Below are 27,544 nucleotides of genomic sequence, written 5' to 3' on the forward strand. Positions count from 1 at the left end.
GACTGAAACAGGCTCCAGGCTCTGAGCTGGCAGTCAGCACAGAGCCCAACGCGGGGCTCGAACCCACGAACCGCGAGATCATGACCTAAGCGAAAGTCGGACGCTTAACCGACTAAGCCACCCAGGCGCCCCTAGAGCCTCCTTTTCTTATTTGTAAAGTAGGGATTGTATTGCTACCTAACTCACAGGGCATCCAGCAGAAGGGTTGGCACTGAATAAAAACTCAGTAAATGTTAAATCTGACTGCCCCTTCCCCCACCAAAAATTGTCAGACAACCTGAGTTTGCATGTGTTAAAGCTGAAAGCAAAAGCCAAAATGTATTCTTCATAAAAGTAGGATATTCTAATTATTTGGGTTTTTTCATTTCTTCTTTTCTTTGTGTCTGAGAGGAAATTGTTCTGGCTTATTCCTTAGCTCAGGTTTCTAGTGAGAGTGGGTAAAGAATATACTCTTACTGTGGTGCAGAAATACATAATCACACACAGCAACTTGATTTGGAGTCTGTTTTGGTTGTTGGGTGATATTTATTATGGAGAAACACTAAAGAATTGTCTCTCATTGCTCCGTCACAGCCACTGAACTAAAAATGTGTCCTGCTCACAGACTGCTGCTTACCAGAGCCTTTGACTTCTCAGGGGTGGAGCAAATGATTTCCTTCTTGGACAGGGACAATCTGTGGCCAGTGTACAAGAGTTGCCATAGCAACCCCACAGCTACGCTCTGCCTGGCAGAGACTCGGTAGGATATCGTGGATTCTGTTCACTTAAGTGAAAAACAGGTTTGTTTGTTTTTTATATAATCAGAAATTGAAAAAATGAAATTGGAACTGTCTAGCCAAGACAGGTCTCAACTTTGGTGAAACTGTGAAACTAGAAAGTTTGAGTGTTTAAAACGGCATTGAGTGTTTATTGTGAATATTCTAATTCTGGAAATAGCAGTTGTAATCTTGAGTTAACTGTACTTGTGTGTATGGGGCGCCTGGGTGGCTCAGTCCATTAAACTGTACTAGTGTGCGTCATTGGCAGCCTAGCCACTTTTATTGGGTATTAGCTGAAGATAGGAGGGTTGAAGGGAAATGCTCATTTTTCAGCAGTATAAGATAAGAGAAGATACTTAAAATAGCTAGCTAGCAGTGATGGTGTGTTTAAATGTTATTTTTGAGGGGCACCTGGGTGGCTTAGTGGGTTAAGCATCCAACCCTTGATTTTGGCTCCTGTCATGATCTCAGGGTCTTGAGATCAAGCCCCAACATAGGGCCTGTCCAAGATTCTCTCTTTCCCTTTGCTTTTCAGCTGCTCACATGCACTAGTGCATGATCCTCACCCTCCCCCACCCCACCGTCTCTCTCAAAGAAAAAAGTTGTTTTTGAGATTTTTATATAGACTTTTTACTTCAAAAATACAATTTTAACTATAAAGGAGTAGTCTTAATCTGTAACAGGACATCAAAAAATTAAATTAAAATTTGATTGCAGTGTGGTGAGAATCATACTAAGGGTGGAAAGTCTGGTTGGTTATACACAATGAAAGGACTGCTCACCGTGGCCAAAAATGTACCAGCTGCCATTGTTGGTGTAGAGTAAATAGTGAAACTCCTAATGGGGTTTCCTGGAACTCTATTCAGCTGTAACTAAAGCTGTCTGTACTGAGAACATTTAATTGTATGTGAAGTTCAGATAACTAAACTGACTCCCAAATGTATAACAAGACAAAACTCTCTACGACATAATAGCATCTGTGAGGGGGGAAAAAAACCTCATTATGGGTGCCATGAAACCTTTTGATTAAAATGAGATGAAGATAAATAAGATTATATTGGCTGCCATCAATGTAAAACTAAATTTACTTCTCGGTAATTGGACTTTGCGAATGCTTCAGCCTTTTTCTTCATAATCTGTATACTTATTTTTGTGTAACTTCTTTAATTCCTTTTTCATATTTTGTTATGTAAGGAGAATTAATCATAACAAAAGTTTAAAGTTTTAAAATGTGGTCTAAGGCACAGTTTGTTTTTATTGTAGTTGTGAATTAATCATTTGAAGAATCAGGTTGATTTTATTTCCTGGTGGTATTTTTGGGAGTGTTCTCCTTATTGGCATAGAGTCATTGAATTCTCATTTGGTGTAAGTTCCTACAAGATACCGTAGGCAATTATTAGAACTATAAATTAGCACCCCTCCCCCCACTGAAGAAGTTTATTTCTTATTATATATGTATGGTCCATTGTGTACCTATGTGCTTTAACAGTTTCAGTAGAAAATAATAGAAAAGCAAATTGATCCCTTGTTACTTTATGCTCTAAGGCAGTTTTGTGACAATACAGGTCTTATTAATGACCAGTTCAGCAGTCTGCAGTGTTGGAAGACTGGATCCAATGTGCTTAGAGGAGGGATGTTGGGAATTATGAGTTAGTTATCTGTCAAAAAAGATATGTAAGTGATGAATCACTAAATTCTACTCCTGAATCATTATTACACTATATGTTAACTAACTTGGATTTAAATAAAATTTTAAAAAAAAATTTAAAGATAAAAAGTTCTGTGAAATAATCAGCTTTCTAGAATAATCTTTTAAAATAAGGGTGAAATGATCCATCATACTCTCTGCCTAGATTTTTCCTGCATAGGTATTGCTTGTCTAGCCTTCCCTCATTCTTCAGGTCTCAATTTACTGCTTCCTCTAGGAAGCCCTCTTTAAATCTCCTCCTCATACCTGTGCCTTCTCCCAAATCTGGCTTAGCTGCCTCTTCTAGGTATTTCTCCTATCTTTGTTTGCACTTAGTATACTTGTTATTGTTTATTTGTTTGTCTTCCATCATAGACTGAAATCTCCCTAAGGGCACAATCCTGCCTTGCTTACCACTGTAGCCTAGCACTCAGCAAAATACCTAGCCCTTAAGCAGCCCTCTCAAAAATATTTGATAATTACATGTCATGAAACTTTGTTAACCTTCTTTTATGGTCTCATCAGAGTAAGCATATTGGGTCAGGTACTGCTGTTTTAGGCACCAGTTCAATTGTGCTGCTGTTTCATCTTTCAAGCGTATGTGACCAAATTTTACATAATATTTGGTTAAAATATTCAAGTATTTCATTGTTTGGGTGTACAGACAACAGGCACTCAGAATCATGCTTTCTTTGATTTCATAATGTTAAGAGGAAGAGATTAGAGAAGAAATATAGTTCTTTATTTGTATATTGGTGTCTTGGACATGTTCATTCAGGAAGTATTTACTGATCTCTAATCAAGTATTTGCTGATCTTCAGGATGCTGTGCTAGATGCTTTGGGAGATTCAAAGACACATTATGCATGGATCCTCTCTCCAAGTTGCTTATAGTCTGATAGAGGAGACTGTACAGAAATATAACAGAAAGAAGAAAACAATAGGTGACATAGAGGTATAATGACCATCCCAAAGAAGATGCTTAAATATTTATCTACTAAATTTCTCATCTATTGATAGATAAAGTTAACCTATTTGTATTTCTTTGTTCTCTTTCTTAATATATATAGCTTTCATTTGCTTTTTCACCTCATGGAAGTATTGGTCTAGGACTCTTAATTCTCGTTGATTGAAAATACTAGTTCACTTAATATGAATTTCAAACAAGTATTGTCTACATAACCAGGTATCAAGGCATGAGTAGGAAAAATGGGTATGAAACACTGAAATAAAACGAGAAAGGAGTAGAGAATAAAGAGGGAAAAAATAAAATAATAATGACTTAGACTAAAACAGAAAAATAATAGTTTTACAGAAAAGTTTTATTCTAGAGACCAATGATTGACTTGCACAGAATTATGCAAGTGATTAACACTCCCTTTTCTTTAAAAGAAATTTTTTTATAGTTTATTTATTTTTGAGACAGAGAGAGACAGAGTATGAATGGGGAAGGGGCAGAGAGAGAGGGAGACACAGAATCCGAAACAGGCTCCAGGCTCTGAGCTCTCAGCATAGAGTCTGACGCAGGGCTCAAACCCACGAACCATGAGATCTGACCTGAGCCGAAGTCTGACAGTTAACCAACTGAGCCACTCAGGTGCCCCGACCACTCACTTTTCTTATGAATTAAGCCACTCAGTGTCTTCACACTTCAGCTTCCCCATCTGTTGGACCCAGTAAGTGTTTTTCAAACTGCAGGTCATATCCTACTAATGGATTGTGAAATCCATTTAGTGGATCACTATGAACACTTTTTAAATGATTAGAATAGCATTGAAAATATCAGGGTGCATCACACATAGAGAAGGTCGTCAGTGTTTTTGTGAAACTCTGTGAGTAGTGGATTATAATTTAAAATATAGTCCTAAATGTTAAGGAAGAAAAAGTTGGCTCTTAATAAATATTTAAAAGGAATATATTTGAAAAGTGTGGAGGAAAGAGAGGTAGCCAGTTTAAAATAGGAATACTCCCAAATAGCCCACATGGCTTGTGGCAATCTACTATTTATCCCAGAAGTACTATTACAGATCTGTTTTCTATATTTTTACACGTAGATATTCTGTTTTAACACCATTACATTTACTGGTCTATAGAACACTCTTTTCAAATACTAACCAACCTATATTATAGAAATATCACTTTTCTAATGTGGGCCCAAATGAATATATTCAACATGAATTCCCTAACAAATGACCTCATTATTCTTCATCCATTGTTGCTATGTAGTCACTGCCTCTGTGTGCAGTCTAACAAAGCATGAGTCCTATGGGTAGGAAAGAAATTTGTTCTGCAGGTGCTTAAGACAGTGTGTGTGTGTGTGTGTGTGTGTGTGTAAAATAAAAAATTATATTTTAAAATTTAAAATTTTAAAAAAAAAAAAATTTTTTAAGAGAGTGTCCACATGCATGCGTCCATATGGGAAAGGGACAGAGGAAGAGGGAGAGAGAGAATCTCATGCAGATTCCATGCCCAGAAAGGAGCCATGAGATCATGACCTGACCCGAAATTGGAAGCTGGATGCTTAGCCAACTGAGCCACCCAGGTGCCCCTGGGTAGTTTTAAAATTCATAAAGATATGAGATTTGTGAGAGAGAAACTGTGTGCATGTCAAATCTGAACATCAACAATCAACAGCACTGCAAAAATTAGAAATCTGATATACTATCAATGTGGTACTCTTTAAAGTCATGTCATTTTACTGAGCCCTAGACCTGATAGAATGTTTTTAATAAGTGCGTGGGTTAAGTATATAAATACATTACCCGAAAAATAGCTTCGTTAAATAAAGTACTTATAAGAGGCTCTATTTCTGTGACTTTTGATATTCTTTTCAATGTATTCCTTTATAGCCATATCAGCTCTGGATTATGCTCAGACATAGAAATGCCATAGGGAAGCGAACACTGGAATGGAGAATAGAACAAAGGGATTCTACCTACTTTTAAAAGTTTATTAATTATACATTATTAAAGTTGATTAAATAAAGGGATCTTAGTCTTTATGAAAGGAAAATTGTAAAATAAACAGACCTCCTAGTCATAGGTAAAATAATACACTGTTGACCTAATTTTATTTAGCCTGATTAAGTAAATTTTAGGATAAGTTCAGAAATCATTGGAAGGTATTTTTAGTTAGTTTTCTTTAAAGTTAAATGTACATTGACTTGTATTTCTTAGAAAAGTCTATTACTGAACTAGTACAGAATGTGAATAATTTCTTGTCTGAAATATAAGATTGATTACAGGGCAGTTGTCCAGAATCTTCCTGCTGAACTGGAAAGTACTTCACTTTTTTTCACTGTAGGTCCTTTTAACTCTACAAATGTGTTATTTAAAACATTAATCATATTGGTACACAGGAAACCCATTTAAAATTACATTTAAAAACACTCCTGAGAATTCTATGGAACATTTCTGGTTTTATAGTTTATAATTTCTAGCAAAAGAAAAATGTTTAACACCTTAAAAATATCTTTTCAGAGACAGCCAAATTTAAAATATGTAATACCTATGAGAGAATAGTGCTCTTAATATCTTTACTATTGAATGCTTGAACACAACATAAAAAGCATTATGATCTTTGCTTTCTCCAAAATAAACTAGGCTAGCAAATTTAAAGCTGGGAAATTACAATACCAGAGTTAAAATAAGTTATTTTTAGGTTCAGAATTTCTACTTTTACTTTAATCTCAAAAGGAACTGGTATGTTAAAAACTTATGCTGTGATTTTTATGTATATAACTTCTCTGATAAACTTGGAAGAATTTATATCAGTTATTACATATCTTGATTCTCTCTTATGGTATGATTTAAATGCTGGGCACCTAAGCTAAATTTTCAGATAGGGTATTTTTCTTTTTGTTCTTTTATAGCATAGGTTTCAAGTAGATGGAGAGCTGTGACTTTGGTATTTGGGTAGAATATTTGCCTTGTGATTTCAAATTCTCAGAGCCACTTCTAAACATTCCTATGGATGTTCCACAAAAAGTAGAGTTCTCTTAACTAGTCTACTAAAATGCTATTGATTCAGACTACTACCTGCTGAAATAAAACCTAAACCACTTAGAGACTAAAGCATTTGAAAAGAAAAAGAACTTATAGGCAAAAAAGATCTAGAAGGAGTCCAAGCTTTAGAAGGACAGCCTTAACCAATTAAAACTATGACAAGCAGTTAGAGGAAAAAAGCAACCAACAAACTTACCAAGGTCACCAAGTTAGCATATACTGTCTTCAAGGTGTAAAACAGCACTTTTTTTTTTTCACATAATTGCCATATCCCAAAAGACCATCACACATCTTCAAACATTTCCAAAATCAGAGATTTAGTTGTTTTAATTAGAGAGTAACTTACAAGAAAGACTCAATTTCATTTACTTGAGGAGCAAGAACTAGACAGGGTGATTGTTTGCTGATGTTGCTTTATCTCAAGGTTGCAAAGCGTCTTTGCATAGATTCCCCCAAGACCATCTTTGTGTTCAATGATTTCAATAAAAGAACACACAGAACTTAGAAAAGCTGTTGCACTCACAGTTTTGGTTTATTATGGCAGGAGAATACAGATTTAAATAAGCAACTGAAAAAGGGACATAAGGCAAAGTCCAGGAAATACCAGGCATGAGCTTCCAGTTGTCTTCTTCCAGTGAAATCATGCAGACAAGCACTTAATTCTCCCAATGATGTGCGATGATATGTTTGCAATATTGCTAAACAAGGAAGTCCTCCAAGCTTTGGAGTCTAGGTTTTTCAGTATGGACTGATCACACAAGCATGGCTGACTGCCCATATGGCCAGCCTTCAGTCGCCAGCCCCTCTACAGGTCAAGCTGATACTGCATGGCCCAAGACCATCGTAGACCATAAATTGCATTGTTAGCATGGACTATGTGGGAGACCTACGGTCCCTAGGTAACAAAAACATCATCAGGCAGGATATTCTAAGGCATTAGAGTTCATCTCCTGTGAGCTGAGTAAAGACCAAACCTTTCTTTGGAAAGTGAAAGCTTTGTACAACTTACACATGTTGTGTTGACCCTTCACACTGTTGCTTCATTTTGTGTTCTGACTCTGGAATTTGATGTGCATTGCTTACCCATCTGGTTAAGGTGTAAGTTTTGCCTCCAAGTTTCCTTCTAAAGCATGGCTTTGACCCCATAATTTGCCTACTAATTTTATGATGCAGTATCATTACTTTGATATTTTGTGTTATTTGGTCAGTTTTATTATATGGATGTGATATAAGGTGATGCTTTGTGCGCAGAGACCTTTTTATAATCTGGTTACTGAAACTAGAGACGTGATACTAAAATTTAGGGGTTAACTTTGGAGGCTTTGTAAAGTCTTTGAGGCTGTCATTCCTGTATATGTAAGATATTGCTCTTACCAGCTTGTATACTGAAATCAGGAGCCAAGAGCCATTCAGTTCACCTCAGTTGAGTTGCTTGGAACTTGTTTAGTAATGGGCTTGCCATACCGAATTTAATGGGATTTGAGGCATAGCCACAGACAGTAAAGCAATTTTTAAATTACTACTTGATAGGAAGGAGAACAGGTTTTGATTGAACTTGTGCTAAATAGCTACGAAAGTAAGGAAACTTAGGAAAGGCATTTTGTGTAATATTTAACAACTTCTACCATTTTGTGGTACATTTATATGTCATTTTCTCCAGAATCATTATTTTTGTTTTCCTGACAGTCTATTACTTACATATTATATTAAGAATTTTCAAATATATTTTTCCTGCAATTCTAAAGGATCCATTGGAATATAATACCATTTAAGGAATGTTTCTACCAGTTTATGTAAGTGTATCCAATAGATCAAAATAATGTATGTTCATTAGAAATAAAGCATTAACCATGATTAACTCATTTAGTCCTAGGTAATAAATTCTTGTTTTTGTAATTTGAGGTGAAACACTCAATTTTTTTAAGTCATTTGCTTCTCAGTTTAATGAATCCTAGAAATCCCGACTCTTATCTTTTGATAGTCTGACAGGTATCCTTATGTCATGCTGATACCAGTTTATACTGAAAAATCTGTTCCCATGAGTCTACTCCCTATGGAGTCAACAATTACAAGTATGGTAAAGCCTTTACCAAGGCTTTCATTCTTTTCATGTTTCTTCCAGAAGATTCCGTTTTTGCTCTGTATCTTATGGGGACTTGACGAAGAAACAGAAACTGTCCATGGATGACAAGACTCAATGGCTTAGGTTAATTTTATAAAGGCCAACAATACTAAAACAGTGGGGAGTGGAATCTTTTTTCTGGAGTAACACATAATCATAAGGATTTAGTCAATGTTCATCCGGAGAGGAGGATAATTTATGGACTGAGTAGGCATTAAAAAGTCTCCAGGTTCTTTTAATTTGTCTCAGAAAATATTTTTAGGATTGTCAACTGCAAATAAAATATTCCTTTAAAAAATCAATTTTGGAGGTTCCTGGATGGCTCAGTTGATTATGCATCTGACTCTTGATTTCAGCTCATGTCATGATCTCATGGTTCATGAGATCGAGCCTTACATAGGTCTCTGTGCTGAAAATGTGGAGCCTGCTTAGAATTTTCTCTCTCTCACTCTCTCCCCTTCCCTGCTGTATCTCTCTCTCTCTCAAATAAACTTTAAAAATAAATAAAGTTTAAAAATACTTACTGTGCCAATCTTTGTATGTGGACATGAGTATGCTTCTGTCCAATCTGAAAGTTACACATTGCTAAAAATATCTTTTTTTTAGATTTATAGTAATACATTTTACTTAAATGTAATTAACTTAGTTTAAGCTTCTCTTAACTGCTGTGTAAGTTCTTTTCATATGTAAGACTGGATAAGCAGGATGACTTTTAAAGTAGTTTTGAGCTAATAAAAATCTGCAGTATACCAAACATAACTAATTATTTTTAGTTTCCCTCCTTTTATAGGATAAATTAGCAAAACTTTGGGGCTGTCTAGCAACTGTTTGGGAAACCCCAAAGAATCATGTAGAAGACATAGTAATAGTTTATTATTCTGAATTTTGAGACTAAATTTGGGAAATGCCATATCAAAAAAAGTTACCAGAGGAGAAAAGATATGATTAAGTGACTAAAGAAGCTTACAGGCAATTTAAAACACATTTCTTTCAAGAAAGACTTTGTACACCAAAATACCTCAGTTTTTCATATATATCTTTTCAATCTATTAATTAATGATCACTTAAAATGTATAAAAACAAAAGGCAAGGGTATGTTAAAACTATGTTTATTGACCCAGTATTTATTTTGTTCTATACAAATGACTTGCTTAGATATAATTTATATCCAAAGATTACTAATTAAATGAGTAACTCAGTTTAATATTCATTCAGGAGTTAGAAAAGTATAAAGGTTAATTATCTAGGCTTTCCATGAGAAAACAAACCTGACTTGCATAAATTAGAATAGTATGCTAACATTTTAATTCACACTGTAATTAAATAAGAAAGGAGACATCTGTTCAAAACAGCATTATTAAACCAGTGTAATTTGTCCAAGGATTCCCCTTGATTAGAAACATGATTACTTAAATTTTTCTGTTTTTCATACCAAATATTTAGGAACTCTTCAAGTTTTGTTTAACAGCACTAAAGTTTTCTTTCTATTTTTCTATATGCTGTTAATTTGCATCTCATTACTTTTCTTGTCAACTGGTAAACAAGGCTATTTTTGTAGTAATTTTCCAGTCAGATTGGGGGTTGAGCTGGAAGCACAACTTTAGATTTATTAACACCTTATTTTTGGGCACCAAGCTCTTTCATACATCTTTAGGGCTTATTCATTTATTTATGCTTTCCTATTTTCTTTTGAGAGGAGAGAGTAAAAATTATGCACCCAGAACTTTTTAGATTTCTTGCAGGGATCATGAAGCTCTAAGCAAGTCAAAAGCAATCATTCTTTATCACAAATTCAGATTTATTTGTAGAATGTGTGTACCATCCAAGCAAAACCGAAAGTCTCTACCCTTTGCTCTAAATCTATGTAAAAACCATTTCAAATTTTATTCATTGTGTATATTTTGTCCTCTTTCATGGTAAATTTGTCTGTTGTAATCAGATATCCATATATAGTGTGTTCAAATGACAGCTTTTATGGCCTGTTAATCTCTAACAGTGTCCCAAGGGCCAGAGAACGCTGACTTCAGAGAAAGTTTTTAATTGTAAACAGACTATTGTAGAAAGTTGTACCTTCCCTTTTGAGGAGGAAAGAAGGTTTTTAAGAACCAACAACTTGGTTTTATAACGTTAGCCACAGATGGATCAAATGTAATCAAAGTACAGAATCTCATTGGCTGATGCTTACAGCTCCATATCTCCAACAGCTGCTCTTCATGCCAGTGGGCATGAAAACATTTTTGTCTTGATTTGAATCAGAGTGACACACAACATGAAAGCAACATAGAAAGTTTCACCAGTGGTAAGGCGGTAATAAATGAGTACTATACGGAGTGATATGAACAACTTTCCAACCTACTAGTGAAACCAGTCATCAATTTGACTAAATCAAGGTCTCAAGACCTAAAGGCAAAGAAAGATGTATCTCAAATGACAGGAGCTAACAGAATGTTTAAATGTAAAATGTAAATACAATCAAATGTAAAATACAATAAAATACTCTGTCATTTGTTACATCATGAAGACCAGAGACCATTAAAAACTGTATTACCAATATTGCTGCTGCCAAAGGAAAAATAGCAGTTGTGTACAAATCAGAACTAGCATGAAAACCAGACTTAACCAAGAAACAAAAACCAAACAGTTATAAAAAAGAAATAGAATCAACTAAATTAAAACCCTATTTCTACAGAAGATTCACCCTAGGACTGGCAAAAGATAAAAGGCAAAGAGCTCTTAGTTGTAGTTTACTTTGTTCTGGCTGGGCAGTATCTACTCCTGGTAGATAAATACATAAAATCTTGGTAGAATCTATAGAATTGTCAAAGAGATAATCAAAGACAGCACATTTATTAAAGGAACGTTTACTTTTAAGAACATTTTGTAAGAAACTCCCAAGTTTAAAAGGACTAGGTCACCAAATAAAAAACTATGAGAGTTGGGGGTGTGCCTGAGTGGCTCAGTTGGTTAAGCATCCGACTTTGGCTCAGGTCATGATCTCACGGTTTGTACTTTCAAGCCCCACATTGGGGTCTGTGCTGACAGCTCAGAGCCTGGAGCCTGCTTCAGAGTCTGTGTGTCTCTCTCTGTCCCTACCCTGCTCGTGCTCTGTCTCTCTTTCAAAAATAAATAAATAAAAACATTTTTAAAATGTTAAATATAAGAGGGGGGAAACCGACAAAATTATCAACACTGTTAGCTTGTAGTTAGTCTGCTCCTGATAGAAAAGACAGCAATTTTCTCACATGGCTGTCATAACTACAGAGGTTCTCACAAATCAACATTATAAAAGTTGATAAAATTGTGTTTATGAGGGAGTCAATACTAATAAACAAAACTTAAGGATTCTTTTTTTTGGAAAAGTGAACTAGACACAGTGACCCTGTGTTTGTTTTCTTATTTTGTTTCAGGGTTCAAGTTGTTTTATTTTCTGATTATGATATATACACACACTGATGCAGCAGAACAATGAGTCAGTTTTGCTTCCACACATGCTTCTTTTGGTCCTTGGTAGTTGAAAACCCTTTCACAAACAAATACTGAGGTAGTTATTATAAAGGAAAAAAACTAACAATACATGGGGAAAAGACCAAGTTTAAGTGGGTAATTTGGAGAGTAGATTTTTTTTTAATTGCCATATCTCTGTGGACAAAAGAATGGAAACTGTGTATTAAATGGGATCATAATACTAATGACTAAGACAAATCATAAAAATTTGATTTTGATTGAGGAAAAAGAAGGGGTGGAACAAAATTAAATTTGCCAAGTCTTTCAGTGAGAAAAAAATACAGGCAGAATTCCATACTTCAAGAATTTGTATAACACTAAGAGGATTGAGGTTCATTTAATCCATATCCCTTTGATGAGCCTCCTCTTCCAAATAGCCAGACACCTTGGTTTTTCCCAGATACTTGTTAGACCAACTTTTCTCAAGACTCATTAGTGGACTCTGACATTGACTAACAGTGAGTTGTGACCAGAAGTTTTTTGGGTTGTTTTTTTTTAGTTTATTTATTTATTTCAAGAAAGGGAGTGTATGTGTGTAACCAGGATAGGGGCAGAGATAGAGGGGGGAGAGAGAGAATCCCAAGCAGGCTCCACACTGTCAGAGCAAAGCCTGATGCAGTGTTTGAACTCATGTACCATGAGATCATGACATGAGCTGACACTAAGAGTCAGATACTTAACTGACTGAGCCATCCAGGTGCCCCCAGAAGTTGTTTTTAATAAAATAGAGTAGAAAACATCAGAATACATTGTGTGTGGTATTTCTCAAGTAAGTATTGAGACTTCTACTTTAGGTAGGATTTAGTAGAAAGACCAGGCTTCCACTGAAACAGATAAATTATGAAGTTATGTGTAAAGTCATTGGAAAGTTGTGGACACAACAAAGCCTAAATGAACCAAATTTCTAGAAAAGGGAGACCTCTCATGAGTGAGCTAACAATCCCTGGCTGTTTTATTCCTTAGATCATTTACCAATTCTGGTCATATTGACTCTGTTTTTGGCACAGAGACTACTGGGATAAAGAAAAGCCAGGTAAGTTTTTGAAGACCTTGGGTGCAGACATACCAGATTTGAATCTAAGGAAGTCAGAAATATATCATGGATATTTGCTGAACGTTGGAGTATAAAAGAGCCTGGAGAGCTGGCCCAGAAAGGCAAAATAAAACCTTCACTTGTTTGGTGCTTAGGCGATAAATTCCTTCTAGAGAGAGGGACTGTGCCAAACATGACAGGCCTGTCCCTCACGTTTTTACCAGGTATTGAACTTGATGTTGTGGGGGACTAAGCTCAAAACCTTTGAAGGACAGAATTCCAGGGATGAGGAGAAAGAGAAAAGCCAGGCTACAAGTCAAAAGCTTCAGAAGGCCACACTCATAAAGGAAAGTGTATTGGAAAGGCAGAGTTAACTCTATCCACAGTGATTAGGAGACAAAATCTCACCAGAGACAGAAAGCCAGCATGAAATACTTGGCTAGTTTCCCCTCTCAAGACATTTGCTAGATTTTGAAGCTGCATGGGGTATAGGAGGCTATGGAGTTAAATTAATCTCTTAAGGGCAGAACCGATTCTCCCATAGTGTTTAAGGGCTGAAGGAGAGAGACTTGCCAAGCTGTCAGTCAGAAGTCCAGGTGAGCCACACCTGAAGAACAAGGACAAAGAAGAGGCAAACTGAGTCTAATTAAAACCAGACTCCATCCCCAATCTAATTCAATTCCTGATAGGATTAAGATGACCAGCCCTTCACATTATACATCTAACAAAATAAAGGGAGAACCTTTATGGGGGAAAATAACATCATTTTCAGTCCCATTGGTTCTTTTATACACCAAACATAGCATATAATAAATGATAAGACTTGAGAAATTGCAGGAAAGTATGAGTGATGAGAGAAAAAGCAGATAGTAAAAGACCCACAGATGATCCAGATGTTAGAATTAGCAGACAGGGACTTTAAAATAATTATTATATACATATGCATACACACACATATACACAGAAAAAGAGGAAAAGATGGGCAAATTGAATAAAATTACGCATAATTTTGAAAAACTGCAATCTATAAAAATAATATGCATTATAGAACTTAAAAATACAACAGCTAAAAGTGAAAATTTACTGGGTAGTTTTAAGAGCTTTGAGCAAAAAATAGTGAACTTGAAGGTGGAAAAATAGAAATATCTAAAAATGAAGCACAAAGACAAAAAGAATGGGATGAATTAAATGGAGTAAAAGAGACATGTGGAATATAGTGAGGTAATCAAGTGAATGTTTAATTAGAGTCCTAGAGGGATAAGAATGAAAGAGAATGGAGCAGAAGCAATATTTGAAGAGATAATAGTCATGAAATTCCCCAAACTGATGACTCGTATCAGCCCAAACATTAAAGCTCAGTGAACCCCAAAACACAGGGAGGATATATACAAAGGAAGCCATAGTTAAATACATTACAGTTGAAATGCTGAAAGGCAAAGATAAAATCTTCAGAGCAGCAAGAGAAAACACATTACTTTCTAAAAAACGAACAGTAAGACAGATGACTGATTTTCAAAAAGTAAAATCATGCAGACTGTTCTTAGGCCACAGTGGAATCACATTGAAAACTGAAGCCAAAAACTGGAACCAATTCTAAATAACTTATATGTCAATGAAGAATTCTCAGTGGAAATTAGAAAAGATTAAAATGAGAAATAATGAAAGTACATCTAAAATGGTGATGTAACTAAAGCAATGCTTTGAAGGAAATTTATAGTTTAAATTCATGCATTTAGGAGGGAGGTTCAAATCATTGATATAAAACTTTAAAGAGCTGGGGAAAGAAAAATAAGTCCAAGATACTAAAAAGAATGTATAATAAATGATTAGTAATACAAAATGTAAATAATTAATAATTCAATATAATTGGTATTATTGACTTAATTGGTATAGTAAATGAAAGTGAAATAATATATGAATCATAATAAATGAGCAGAAATCAATGAAAGATAAAGCAGACATAAATAGACATTTAGAGGTAAAATAAAACTAATATGGCTCACTTAGTAAAATTACTAAATCTCTAATAAGACTGATCAAGATAAAATAGCAAGTACAGAAATTATCAATATTAGGAATGTAAAAGGAGATAGCACTATACATCCTACAGATATTAAACAAGTAAAAAGCTTCTCAGGGCATTCAGAAAGAGAAAAGATGACCCACAGAATGGGAGAAAATATTTGCAAATCATGTATCTGATAAAACATGTATCTAGAATACATAAAGAACTCTTGTAACTCATTAGTAAAAAAGCCAAAAAGCTCAACTGAAAGATGAGCAAAGTGGGGCACCTTGGTAGCTCAGTCAGTTAAGCATCCGACTTCAGCTCGTGATGATTTCACAGTTCTTAGGTTTGAGCCCCGCATTGGGCGCAGTGCTGACAGCTCAAAGACTGGAGCCTGCTTCAGATTCTGTGTCTCCCTCTCTTTCTGCCCCTCCCCCACTTGTGCGCGCGCTCTCTCTCTATCTCTCTCTCTCAAAAATAAAAAATTTAAAAAAAGAAGATGGGCAATGAATCTGAATAGTCATTTCCTCAAAGATAAACAAATGACTGGTCATGTAAAGATGCTCCATATCATTAGCATTGGGGAAATGCAAATCAAAACCATAATGAGATATCACTTTACATTCACTAGGATGACTAAAGTAAAAAAGATAATAAGAAGTGTAACAGATAACAGATAATAACAAAGATGTGGAGAAATTAGAACCCTCATACTTTGCTGAATATAAAATGGTACAGCTGCTTTAAGACAGTCTGGCAAAACCTTTACACGAATGTTCATAAAAGCATTATTCATAATAGCCCAAAACTAGAAACAACCCAAATTTCCTTCAAATGATGATCCAATAAACAAAATGTGGTATAGCCATACAATGGAATATTATTCAGCTGTAAAACTGAATGATATATCTGTTTGTTAACTGGAATTTAAATAAAAATGTAAAACAAAGGAATTATATACTGATACATGCTAAAACAGAGATGAATCTTGAAAACATTATGTGAAATAAAAGAAGCCAGTCACAAAAGACCATATATTGTATGATCCCATTCATATATAATTGTCAGGATGGGCAAATCTATAGAAAAAGAAAGTAGATCAGTGATTGCCTATTGCGAGGTAGGGTGACTCAGAAAAATGGGGAGAAACTACTAAGAGATATGGAGTTTCTTTGGGGAGATGAAAATGTTCTGAGATGGATTGTAGTGATGGTTGTGCAACACTGTGAACACACTAAAAATCATTGCATTGTACACTCTAAGTGAGTTAACTGTATAGTGTGTTAATTATATCTTCAAAAACCTGTTCATAATATGAAAGGATATTATGAACAAACTTACACAAAAAAAGTCTACTTAGATGAAATGTTCTTTTAAAAATTCATTAGAATAAACACAAAAAGAAATAGAAAATATGAATAATCATAATCTGTTAAAGATATTGAATCTGTAGGGGCTCCTGGGTGGCTCAGTCAGTTGAGCATCCAACTTTGGGTCAGGTCATGATCTCACAGCCTCGTGGGTTCAAGCGCCGTGTTGGGATCTGGACTGACAGCTCAGAGTCTGGAACCTCCTTCAGATTCTGCGTCTCCCTATCTCTCTACCCCTCCCCTGCTCACACTCTATTTCTCTTTTTCTCTCTCTTCTCAAAAATAAATAAACATTTTTTAAAAGATATTGAATCTGTAATTAAAAATCCTCCCATATAGAAAATTTCAGGCTAAGATGTTTCATAGGTGAATTATTCCAAACATTTAAGGAAGAAATAATACCAATCTTACTTTGATAGATGGGCTTAATCCACTTACATTTATTATTGATATATTTTAACTTATTTCTACAATAGTTTTTTCTTTTTCTATATTTTACTGATACCTATTGGATTTATGAAATCCATTCCTAACTCCCACTTCCACTTGTTTGAGAGGGTTTAGATTGTATTTTTATTCTTTTGGTGGTCACCTTGAAGTTTTTGACATAGTATTTTCCTAGAAGAGTCTAAAGTTACTCAGAATTTCTCTCCTAAACATGCCTGCTTTAAGTATCAAAGACCACTTTAACCACCCATTGAACACCCACAAACACTGCTCAAGCTAATCTTACTATCTTTGTGTTAGAGCTTAGATTTTACCACTTTAAAAAAAAAATGTTTATTTATTTTTGAGAGAGAGACACAGTGTGAGCAGGGAAGGGGCAGAGAGAGGGAGACACAGAATCCGAAGCAGGCTCCAGGCTCTGAGCTGTCATCACAGAGCCCAATACAGGTCTCAAACTCATGAACCCTGAGTTCCTGACCTGGGCCAAAGCCAGATGCTTAACCAACTGAGCCACCCAGGCGCCCCTAGATTTTACCACTTTTAGGCAGGTTTTTTTTTTTGTTTTTTTTTTTACAAATAGTTTATTGTCAAGTTGGTTTCCATATAACACCCAGTGCTCATCCCCACAAGTGCCCTCCTCCATGCCCATCACCCCACCACCACCCACACCTATCAGTCCTCAGTTTGTGGTCAGCATTCAAGAGTCTCTCATGGTTTGCCTCTCTCCCTCTACCCGACTATTTCCCCCCTTCTTCTCCCCCACCGTCCTCCATTAAGTTCCTCCTAATCCTCCTATATGTGCAAACATATGATAAATGTCCTTCTCTGCCTGACTTATTTCGCTCAGCATAACACCCTCAAGGTCCATCCATGTTGCTACACATGGCCAGATTTCATTCTTTCTCATTGCCATGTAGTATTCCATCATATAGATAAACCACATTTTCTTGATCCATTTGTCCATTGATGGACACTTAGGCTCTTTCCATGTTTTGGATATTGTTGAGAGTGCTGCTATGAACATTGGGGTCCGTGTGCTCCTATGCATCAGCACTCCTTCCTATATCCCTTGGGTAAATTCCTAGCAGTGCTATTGCTGGGTCATAGGGGAGTTCTATTGTTAATTTTTTGAGGAACCTTCACACTGTTTTCCAGAGGGGCTGCACCAGTTTACATTACGACCAACAGTGTAGGAGGGTGCCCATTTCTCCACATCCTCGCCAGCATCTAGAGTCCTCTGATTTGCTCGTTTTAGCCACTCTGACTGGCGTGAGATGGTATCTCAGTGTGGTTTTGATTTGTATTTCCCTGATGAGGAGGGATGCTGAGCATCGTTCCATGTGTCTGTTGGCCATCTAGATGTCCTCTTTGGAGAAGTGTCTGTTCATATCTTCTGCCCATTTCTTCACTGGGTTGTTTGTTTTTTGGGTGTGGAGTTTGGTGAGTTCCTTATAGATTTGGGACATTAACCCTTTATCTGATATGTCATTTGCAACTATCTTTTCCCATTCTGTGGTTGCCTATTAGTTTTATGGATTGTTTCCTTTTAGGAAGGTTTTTTTATTTGTTACAATCAATAGTTAATTAAATGTACTTTTTTTAAAAAAAGCTTTTGAAGTGATTTTTGAGAATCTCTTTTCAGAGACTTTAAAAGAGGCCCAGTGCCTGCCTGATACAGGGTAGGTGCTCGTAAATGAAATCCACCATCTCCCGCCTTCCAGTACACAGAGTTGTTTGCCTCTTTAACATAAGATGTGTGTGCTCAGTGAGCTTGGATTCCTCTAGGTTGGATCCATTTCATGGACAGTTGTCAAAGACTGACCTCTCCTTATGTTAATTTTGTGAATACTTTTACTTGACTGTGCAGTAAGCTAAGCGTTGCAGGATTAAATGTTCTCATTTCTGAGCTGTGAAGTGTTGAAACTGATCAGGAAATGAAGGCAGAATGTCCGTCCTTTGAAAGAAGAATCAGCCAGTCTATGTTGTTGCCACTCTTGGCTGCTGATTGGAATGCAGCTGTTAAGGCAGCTGTTTTACTGTTTGCCCAACTTGAAAGGACACTGCCAAGTGGCAAATATTTTTCATAACAACATTTTACTTTTGCTAGGAACAACAATGCATTTTATTGAGCTCCAGTAGTGTGCCAAATATGACAGATTTATTACTCAGCAGGTTCACAACCTAGACTGAGCATGGATGCTCATTTCCATTCCTAATATTTATAAAAAGAATAAATAAGCCCCAAAGGAAGCCTTTGCACAAAACATCTCTACAGCTTAATTGTTGGAATGACAGCTGATTAACTTGTGAAAATTAAATATCTCTGAAAAGAAAAATGAAAATCTTGAAATGTCAAAGGAAAAAAGGAAGGGTTAAATATTTTAAACCTTTCTAATGTGACCAAAGAGTTATTTCACCCCACCTGTCCAAGACAGTAGTAGCGGTAGCACAGGAAATGCAGCATCTTCTGAATCCCCTGCAATTCATGGGTTCCATTCTGGGTCATGTGGTAAATCTGTGTTGTTAATTAAAATACTGACAGTTAGTACTTAGTAAATAACTGTGTTGAATTTGACAGGCTGTGACTGGATGGGGTAGGGTTGAGAGACTATCAACTATTTTATTTAATGGTAAAAGCAGTATGCCAAATATAAGCATTCAAAATTAAGAAAGCACATTTAAATGCATAAGTATGATTTTCTTCCAAACCCCAAAGTGCAAAGATCATGATCGTTTTAGGTTGCTTTCCATCCTCAATATATTCTCCCTAGTCAGAAGTTCATAGCTTCAAAAAGGCTTATGGAGAAATGCTCTAGGCATGTAGAGATCCTGTACCCACCTATTGTTTGTTCCAGTTGAAGTGATAGTAAAAGTCAACCTTAACCACTGTTAATAGCATTTCGTGTGTTAATAGCATTTCGTTAATAGCATTTCATGTGTAATTCCCACAAGCCTTTATCAAGACTTCAGGGGTTGGGCCAGAGGGATGCATTCTCATTTTAATAAACCACCACTATCAGAGCTTGAGTGGGGATATTTCTGAAGGAGAACTGGGAGGTTCTGATTTGTGTTTTCTCTACTGTTTAATAAATGGTAATTAAATCATAAATGACAGGTCTAGTCAGCCTATTTCCTCAAATTGCAAAAGCTTACATTGACACAAAGTTGACATGAGTTCTTGAAGAAAGAGGGGCAAAGTTTCACACACTGGGTAATGGTTACCGAGGGACTCAGTCAGCCACACAAGATTTGTACCCTTGCTTTTCAGAGATATAATAAACCAGTAAATGCAAATCATGGATGAAATTTATAAGATCGCTTCCACAGAAAGGATCCAGCAGCTGGAAAAAGAACTGGCTTTGCAACTCACTGAACTAAAGTCTGAGATAGAAGAACAGGAGACTCATCGAGCTTACAGGTAAATTGTAGTAGTGAGAAGGCATTGTCTTCAGGGGCTTTAGCCCCCATTTTCACCCCATAATCTCCATTAACTCCTTCTTGTTTTTTAAATAGACAATTGTCATCTCAAGCTCAGATTTTATGGCTGGCCATAAGTTTTCCCTATATTCTAGTATTGACAAGACATTTAGAGGCAATATCCTACCAAGGAAAATAGAAAAGTGCTCTTACATTTCACAAATACCACTGTTTTAAAGTTCCAGATGCTATTATGCAAATCATACTCCATGCAAAGAGGTCTCATTTTTTCCAAAAATATTTTAATTGAATTTGACCTTGATTTTGATGAGGCATATAAAAACTGAAATAATATTAGATATTTGGTAATGAATTCTGCCAAATGGTATTTTATTAGGAACTTTTCTATAGGTAAATGCCGCCAATGATAGCAGTCTCTTTGGGCGAAACAAGGTAACCAGATAAGCCCCTAAGTGGCAAATCTTTTAGGCTCAGGACCTTCAGATCCCTCTCTTTGTATAATTGCTACAATCGATCAAGAGGAACAATATGAGGTCCCTGTTAGATTGAGTAGCCAAGTAAACATAATGTGGATGGTGAGGGGTGGGGAGGGGAGATCAGGAGAAGCAGCAGTAAATAGGTGCATTACTACCTCATTCCAAAGATGATTCTGAAGAACCAGTATTTAATGCATTCTATAATGTATTTAAAGCCACTGGTTATAGGAAGCAGACCAAAGACTGTAAGATGAAGCTAAAAGGGAATGGAACCATGCAAGTCACTATTTCTCTCAACTTTGGTTTCTTTCTGTGAAAAATGAGGTTACATATATGTAACTTGCCTATCTCATAAGGATCAAGTGAAGTAATGCACGTTAAAGCACTTTGAAAACTAGAAGACATCATACAAATATCGAGTGTCGATATTATTACAACTTGAGTGTCTCAGTGTCAAACAAGTGGCTCCTCTTTGTACATTGTGATAGAAAGGCTTCCTGAAGTCTCTTTTATCTTTTAGAATAGAGTGATGGGAAATCTCTGGACACTTGTATTTCTCTACTCCCCCCAAACCACTAAACACTGCACCTGGAAGAATCTACCTATTAATTCAACAAATACTGAACACCTTCTATTTGCCAGGTGTTGTGTTAGGTTCTGAAGTCCAAAGAAAATGGAAGATGTCCACCCCATATAATACCTTTAATGTTCTCATTACCCACTATATTAAAAAATTTATTAAGAACTGTAGCATAATGGCACCTTGGTAATTTTTATTTCTTTTTTTAATCTGTTTTCTTTGGTCAGTTTACCCCTATAAGCCTAGGTCGTTGTAGTGGTTAAGCGTCTCATAAGTGCTTGCTGAATGAATAAATGAATGTATATTGAATAAACAATCCTAAATAAACACATGGGTGAATTTTTGTGGGTTGTGGTACACACCACTCTTTAGATCATTCATACATACTTTGAGATGAACTGAGATGAAAAACATGATTTGAGTAAGAGGTGTAGGCAGCTAAGCCCGAGACACTGCCCAATCATCCAGCATGCCAAAAAAATTAGAAGACAAGAGGCCAGGAAAGGGGTGGGTTTCTTCTGTTTCCCTGACTGCCTGTTCCCTTTCTAGTTGGTTACAGGTTCTCCACCTCCATGAGGCTGCAATCAGGATTCAGGCACCCAGGACTCACCGAAACTATAGCTTTGATTTATTAATGCTTTTACTCTTAAGGCTTTTTCAGAGCTTGCCTGAATTTTGTCATCAAATCCAAGATGTGAGGAGATGGGGAGGCATTATCTCCAACTTCAGTAGGGAATTCAACACAAATGACTCAGTGGGTTGCTTAGACTCATGCAGCTGAGGGACCTCTTGTCTGGTCTTTTCACAGGACCACTGCCTAGAGTGGGGGTGGGGAGACTGCTGACAAGTGTACAAACTAACAGTCCATGTTCATCTTTCCTTAAAACTTACCCATGGGGACTAATAGGGTCATATGAACAACGTTAACCTAAATTTCACTGCCTACAACCCCTCTTAAATCTCTAGGTGGTTTCTCACATGCGTTTCACAGCTACCTTCTGTTGCTTCCTTGCCAATGTCTGCAAACTTTCATCTGGAGAAAGTGATGTCTATACCAGGGTTGCTGGACCCTGATGTTCCCAAAGCTGCCAAGCCTTGGGGTGTACCTTACCCCAGATGGGGAGAGCTCCCTTCTTCCTTTCACAGGGTGGTGCCCCTCCCTCCCCACTACTGGGCCCCACAGCAGTGCTGCTTGGACCTTCTCATGTCAGAGCCCCTGAAGCAAACAACTCCATCGTGGCTAGGCTCAGACAATACAACTCAGTTAAAATAATTTCCAAAGTATTTCATGTTTGATAAATTAGAACACAAAAATAAAAACATCTTGTTTAAATTGATACTAGTTTTATGTAGGGTGAGAGAGACATCCGATAAACACAGTACTCATTAGAGGTAAGTTTGCTGGAGGAAATGTAGGTGGGGGAAAGAAAAATCTTCACCATTGTGGCTCTTCTGGTGCTCTGGAATTGAACATAGAGAGGTAAATCAAGGAGAGCAGGAGAGACCATGTTAGGGTGAAGGAAAGGAAAATTGGCCCATGGAAAGGCTTAGAAAACATGAGGTAGACACAAGAGAGATTCAGACTAAGACAGAAGCACATGGTCTTTACATACTCTCAATAATCCAGTATAATATGAATAGTTACTTAGAAATGAGCAGTTGTGAAGAGTTAAAGAGTAATCAGGGCCTATCCATAATTTGGTTTATTACAGTTTCTATAATTACAGCTTCTATTGCATAAATCTTTCTACAGCTCTATTCGAATACCAAAGGACATTTCTTACTTTAGAAGAGAAAGGGAATTGGCTCTAAAGAAAACTTTACAGGTGAGTAGGAGAGTGTAATTGTAATACACAATTGTGTTATAATACAACAGTACACTGGATTTTGCTAACTTCTTGGAAACATTTAGCGGGAAAACCTTATTTTTGCAAACAACCAGCTGATGTTATTGACAGTGTTATGAGAACAAAACAGCCCAATGCTCACTGCTAGATCAGAGCAGGCCACTACCTTTTTGGAGATACCTACTTTTAGTGATGTTTTAAAATTTTACAGTTGCTTGATTCGTGCTATTACAATTCGTTATTTGGAAATCAAGGTATAACGGTATATAACATGTTGTGTAAAAACTATCAGGAATTGGATGTCATTTGTTGTCGTAAACAATGATAATTTTTCTTCCTTATTTGTTTGCCCGCTCTGCTGCCGGGGGTTCAGGTGGCTGAGTCAAAGCCCCTTGTTGTTCAAGCAGATGTCATGCAGAGGGAGCTAGAGAGCTGCCTAAGAAGAGAGTACACTCCTGAAAATTTACCTTTGCTTCTGTTGCAGGTAAGAGTCATGTTGCAATTTGAAAAACAGATCTGAAAAATAACAGAAGTTTAGTTATAGTCACTAAACAGTTGACTCAGTTACTATCAATTACCCCTTGTGCTGGTATTATGAGGGAATATAATATTTAGAAAGTGTCAGCCCTCAAAAAGCTGTTGACTTGCTAGGAAATGTATTTCTGAAAATGTAATTTAAGAGGATAACTCAAAATTGTGGTAGAAAACATTTTCCATAAATATTATTATTGCAACATTACAATAAAAGTGAAAAAATCAGAATTGCCTAAATATCTAACAACAGGAGAAAGAGTTAAGAGAAATAGCATGATACCAGATAGAATATTGTTCTACCATGAAACATTTTTGAGCATAAAAAAATGTTCTGTTATTATGTAATATTAGTTAACAAAAACTTGAAGGACATAGACCAAAATGTTAGCAGTCACTGTCTTTGGATGGCAGAACAATGAATTTCTTCTTTTTACTTTTGCGTATTTTCAAAATTTCTTATAATAAGCATGTATTGTTTTGATTTTTAAAACTCTTTGTTTTTTACTCTTGTGTTGAGTTATATCTTCATTCTGCATACAAATTAGTTCATTAGCAACTAGTTAGCAATTAATGAGTACATTAATCACAAAGAAATAAAAGATGTTGAGATTCTATTTGCCAATAAAATTTTTGTCATTATCTTCATCTAAGATTCTCTTTCCTATCATTTTGGCACTCTTCATTCTTTTGTATATATCTGTGATTGTCAGTGGAGAGAAGGGGAGAGTGGAGATGGTAGACATTTGGCAGTGTCTGGAGACATTTTGTCACAATTTGGGGAGAGGAGTGGATTCCTACTGGCATCTAGTGGGTAGAAGCAAGAGATGCTGCTCCACATCCTACTATGCACAGAACAGCCCCACCGCAAAGAATTATCCAGTCCCAAATATCAATAGTGCTGGTTTTGAGAAACCTTGGTGTAGCCAAAGCTTCCATATGATAACTTTTATCTTCTGCCTAGAGAACAGACTTTAGGGGCGCCTGGGTGTCTCAGTTGGTTAAGCTTCTGACTTCAGCTCAGGTCATGATCTCACAGTTCATAGGTTCGAGCCACATGTTGAGTTGTGCACTGACAGCTCAGAGCCTGGAGTCTGCTTCAGATTCTGTGTCTTTCTCTGCCCCTCCCCTGTTTATGTTCTCTCTCAAAAATAAATAAATAAACATTTTTTAAAAAAAACAGACTTTAACATTTCTTTTTAAAAAAACAGACTTTAACATTTTTTGTACTGCAGATCTGCCAGGGATAAATTCTCTGTCTTTGTTTTTTGCAAAAAGTCTTTATTTTGCCTTCATTTTAGAAAGATTTTTTTGTTCAATGTAAAATCCTAGGTTGATAATTCTCGTTTATCATTTTAAAGATACTGCTCCATTGTCTTTGATTGCATAGTTTTCACTTCCTAACACAATGTGTCCTTTTGTTCTATGGGTGCTTTTAAGATTTTCTCTTAGGGGTGCTGAGTGGCTTAGTCTGTTGGGCATCCAACTTTGGCTCAGGTCATGATCTCACCATTCCTGAGTTCAAGCTCTGCATTGGCTGTGTTGACAGCTCAGAGCCTGGAGCCTGTTTCAGATTCTGTTTCCCTCTCTCTCTCTGCCCCTCCCCTACTTGTGCTTGTTCTCTCTCAAAAATATATAAACATTTTTTAAAAATTAAAAAATAATTTTTTAAAGATTTTCTCTAATGGTTTTAAGCTATTTGACTGTGGTATTCCTTGATGAAGTTTTCTTTGTGTTTCTCTTGCTAGAAGTTGGTTGACCTACTTGGATTGTGATTTTATCATTTTCATCAGTTTTTGCAAGTTTTCAAATATTATTTCTTTAAACATATTTTCCATCTCCTTCCTTCCTTCTGGGACTCTAGTTAGAAATTTGTTCAATCACTTCATATCATTCCGTAAGACAATGAACCTCTGTTAATTTACTTTCATTCCTTTTTTTCCCCTCAGTGCTTCATTTTGTAGTTTTTATTGCTATATCTTCAAGTTCACTAGCCTTTTCTGCTGCACTAAGCTGCTGTTAATCATATACAATGAATTTTTCATTTGATATATTATAGTTTTCATTTGTAGTTCTATTTGAGATTTTTGATATTTTTCATTTCTCTCCTAGTTATGTTCACATTTTCCTTTTAGTCCTTTTTTTAAATGTTTATTTTTGAGAGAGCAGGGGAAGGGCAAAGAGTGAAAGGGAGACACAGAATCTGAAGCAGGCTACAGGCTCTGAGCTGTCACCAAAGAGCCTGACACAGGGCTCAAACCTACGAACCATGAGATTTTGATCTGAACCAGTCAGATGCCTAACTGACTGAGCTACCCAGGTGCCCCTTCTTTTCAATCCTTGAACATGCTGAGCATATTAGTATATTAGCTTTTTTAAAGTTCTTATTTGCTAATTTCATCACTCGTGCCATTTCTGGGTCTGTTTCTGTTCATTAATTTTTCTCTTGCTTTTGGACCACATTTTCCCGCTTCTTTGCATGTCTAGTAATTTTTTTGGACACTGGACATTTCAATCTTACATTTTTGAATGCTGGTTTTTAAAAAATTTACATCCAAGTTAGTTAGCATATAGTGCAATAATGATTTCAGGAGTAGATTCCAGTAATCAATCCCCTATGTATAACACCTAGTGCTCATCCCAGCAAGTGTCTTCCTTAACGCCCATTACTCTTTTAGCCCATTCCCACACCCACAACCCCTCCAGCAATGAATGCTGATTTTCAAAAATCTTTTTTTTTTAAGAGTATTGGTGTTTACAAAAACTGAGGACTGATGGATGTGGGGGGGAGGGGGGGATGGGCATGGAGGAGGACACTTGTGGGGATGAGCACTGAGTGTTATGTGGAAACTAATTTGACAATAAACTATTTGTAAAAAAAGATATATATATATATATTTAATAAATAATACTTTAATATTATACCAGACATTCATCTTTACTATACTTGCTTTCATCTAGTTATTAAAATATACTTTTCTCTATGTTTATTTAGATCTTCTCTCCCTAATAGGCTAATGATTAGTCTAGTTAATGGGGCATGTGGGTATGTTTATGTCTCTGTGTGTGATGAAACATGGAAAAATGAAAAATATTGAAATGCCAAGTTAAGTCCTATGGAATGACTAAAAGGCATTACTTGAACAGATCGTTGCTGGTAAGAATAGCTTATGTTCGGGGCACCCGGGTGGCTCAGTCGGTTGGGCATCCAACTTTGGCTCAGGTCATGATCTCACAGTTTGTGGGTTCTAGCCCCGGGTCGGGCTCTGTGCTGACAGCTAGCTCAGAGCCTGGAGCCTGTATGAGATTCTGTGTCTCCCTCTCTCTCTGACCCTCCCCTGATGATGCTGTCTGTCTCTCTCAGAAATAAATAAAACATAAAAAAAATTAAAAAAAAATAAGAGTATTGGTGTTTATTCTGACAGGTATTTAAGTTGTAGATCAGCTTCGTACTTTCAAGACTTGGTATCAAGTTTTAGTAGATCAAGTTTAGACTAACTTTCACTCAGGATCATTTATCCTTATTACTAAAGTGTAACTCTTCTGGTGTCTCCACTGAATTTGTCAGGTGGCAAAGAGGACTCTCCTCTCTAATTGGAACTTGAACATCTCTTGTCCCTGTATGAACTGTGAGGACTATTCAGTTTACAATTCCCTAGTCAGTTATTCTTTGCATGGCCTCATGGAGTTTTACCCTCTGTATGCATAGTTTAATAGTCAGCAAAAAACTCAAAGAGATC

General features: G+C 36.3%; 1 protein-coding gene across 2 annotated transcripts in view; it reads left to right on the forward strand.

Annotated features, from left to right (window-relative positions):
* CEP57L1 (centrosomal protein 57 like 1) overlaps positions 1 to 27,544 on the forward strand; it is a 98,679-nt gene that overhangs the window by 70,052 nt on the left and 1,083 nt on the right. For both annotated transcript variants that reach the window (XR_005529341.1, XR_005529340.1), the window contains exons 13-16: positions 574 to 779; positions 20,201 to 20,350; positions 23,180 to 23,252; positions 23,647 to 23,757. The gene's annotated coding sequence lies outside the window, so the exon portion shown is untranslated. The remainder of the gene's footprint in view (positions 1 to 573; positions 780 to 20,200; positions 20,351 to 23,179; positions 23,253 to 23,646; positions 23,758 to 27,544) is intronic.

The sequence above is a fragment of the Hyaena hyaena genome, unplaced genomic scaffold, assembly GCF_003009895.1.
Source record: "Hyaena hyaena isolate Hyena2069 unplaced genomic scaffold, ASM300989v1 scaffold_123, whole genome shotgun sequence".
NCBI classification, from domain to species: Eukaryota; Metazoa; Chordata; class Mammalia; order Carnivora; family Hyaenidae; genus Hyaena; species Hyaena hyaena.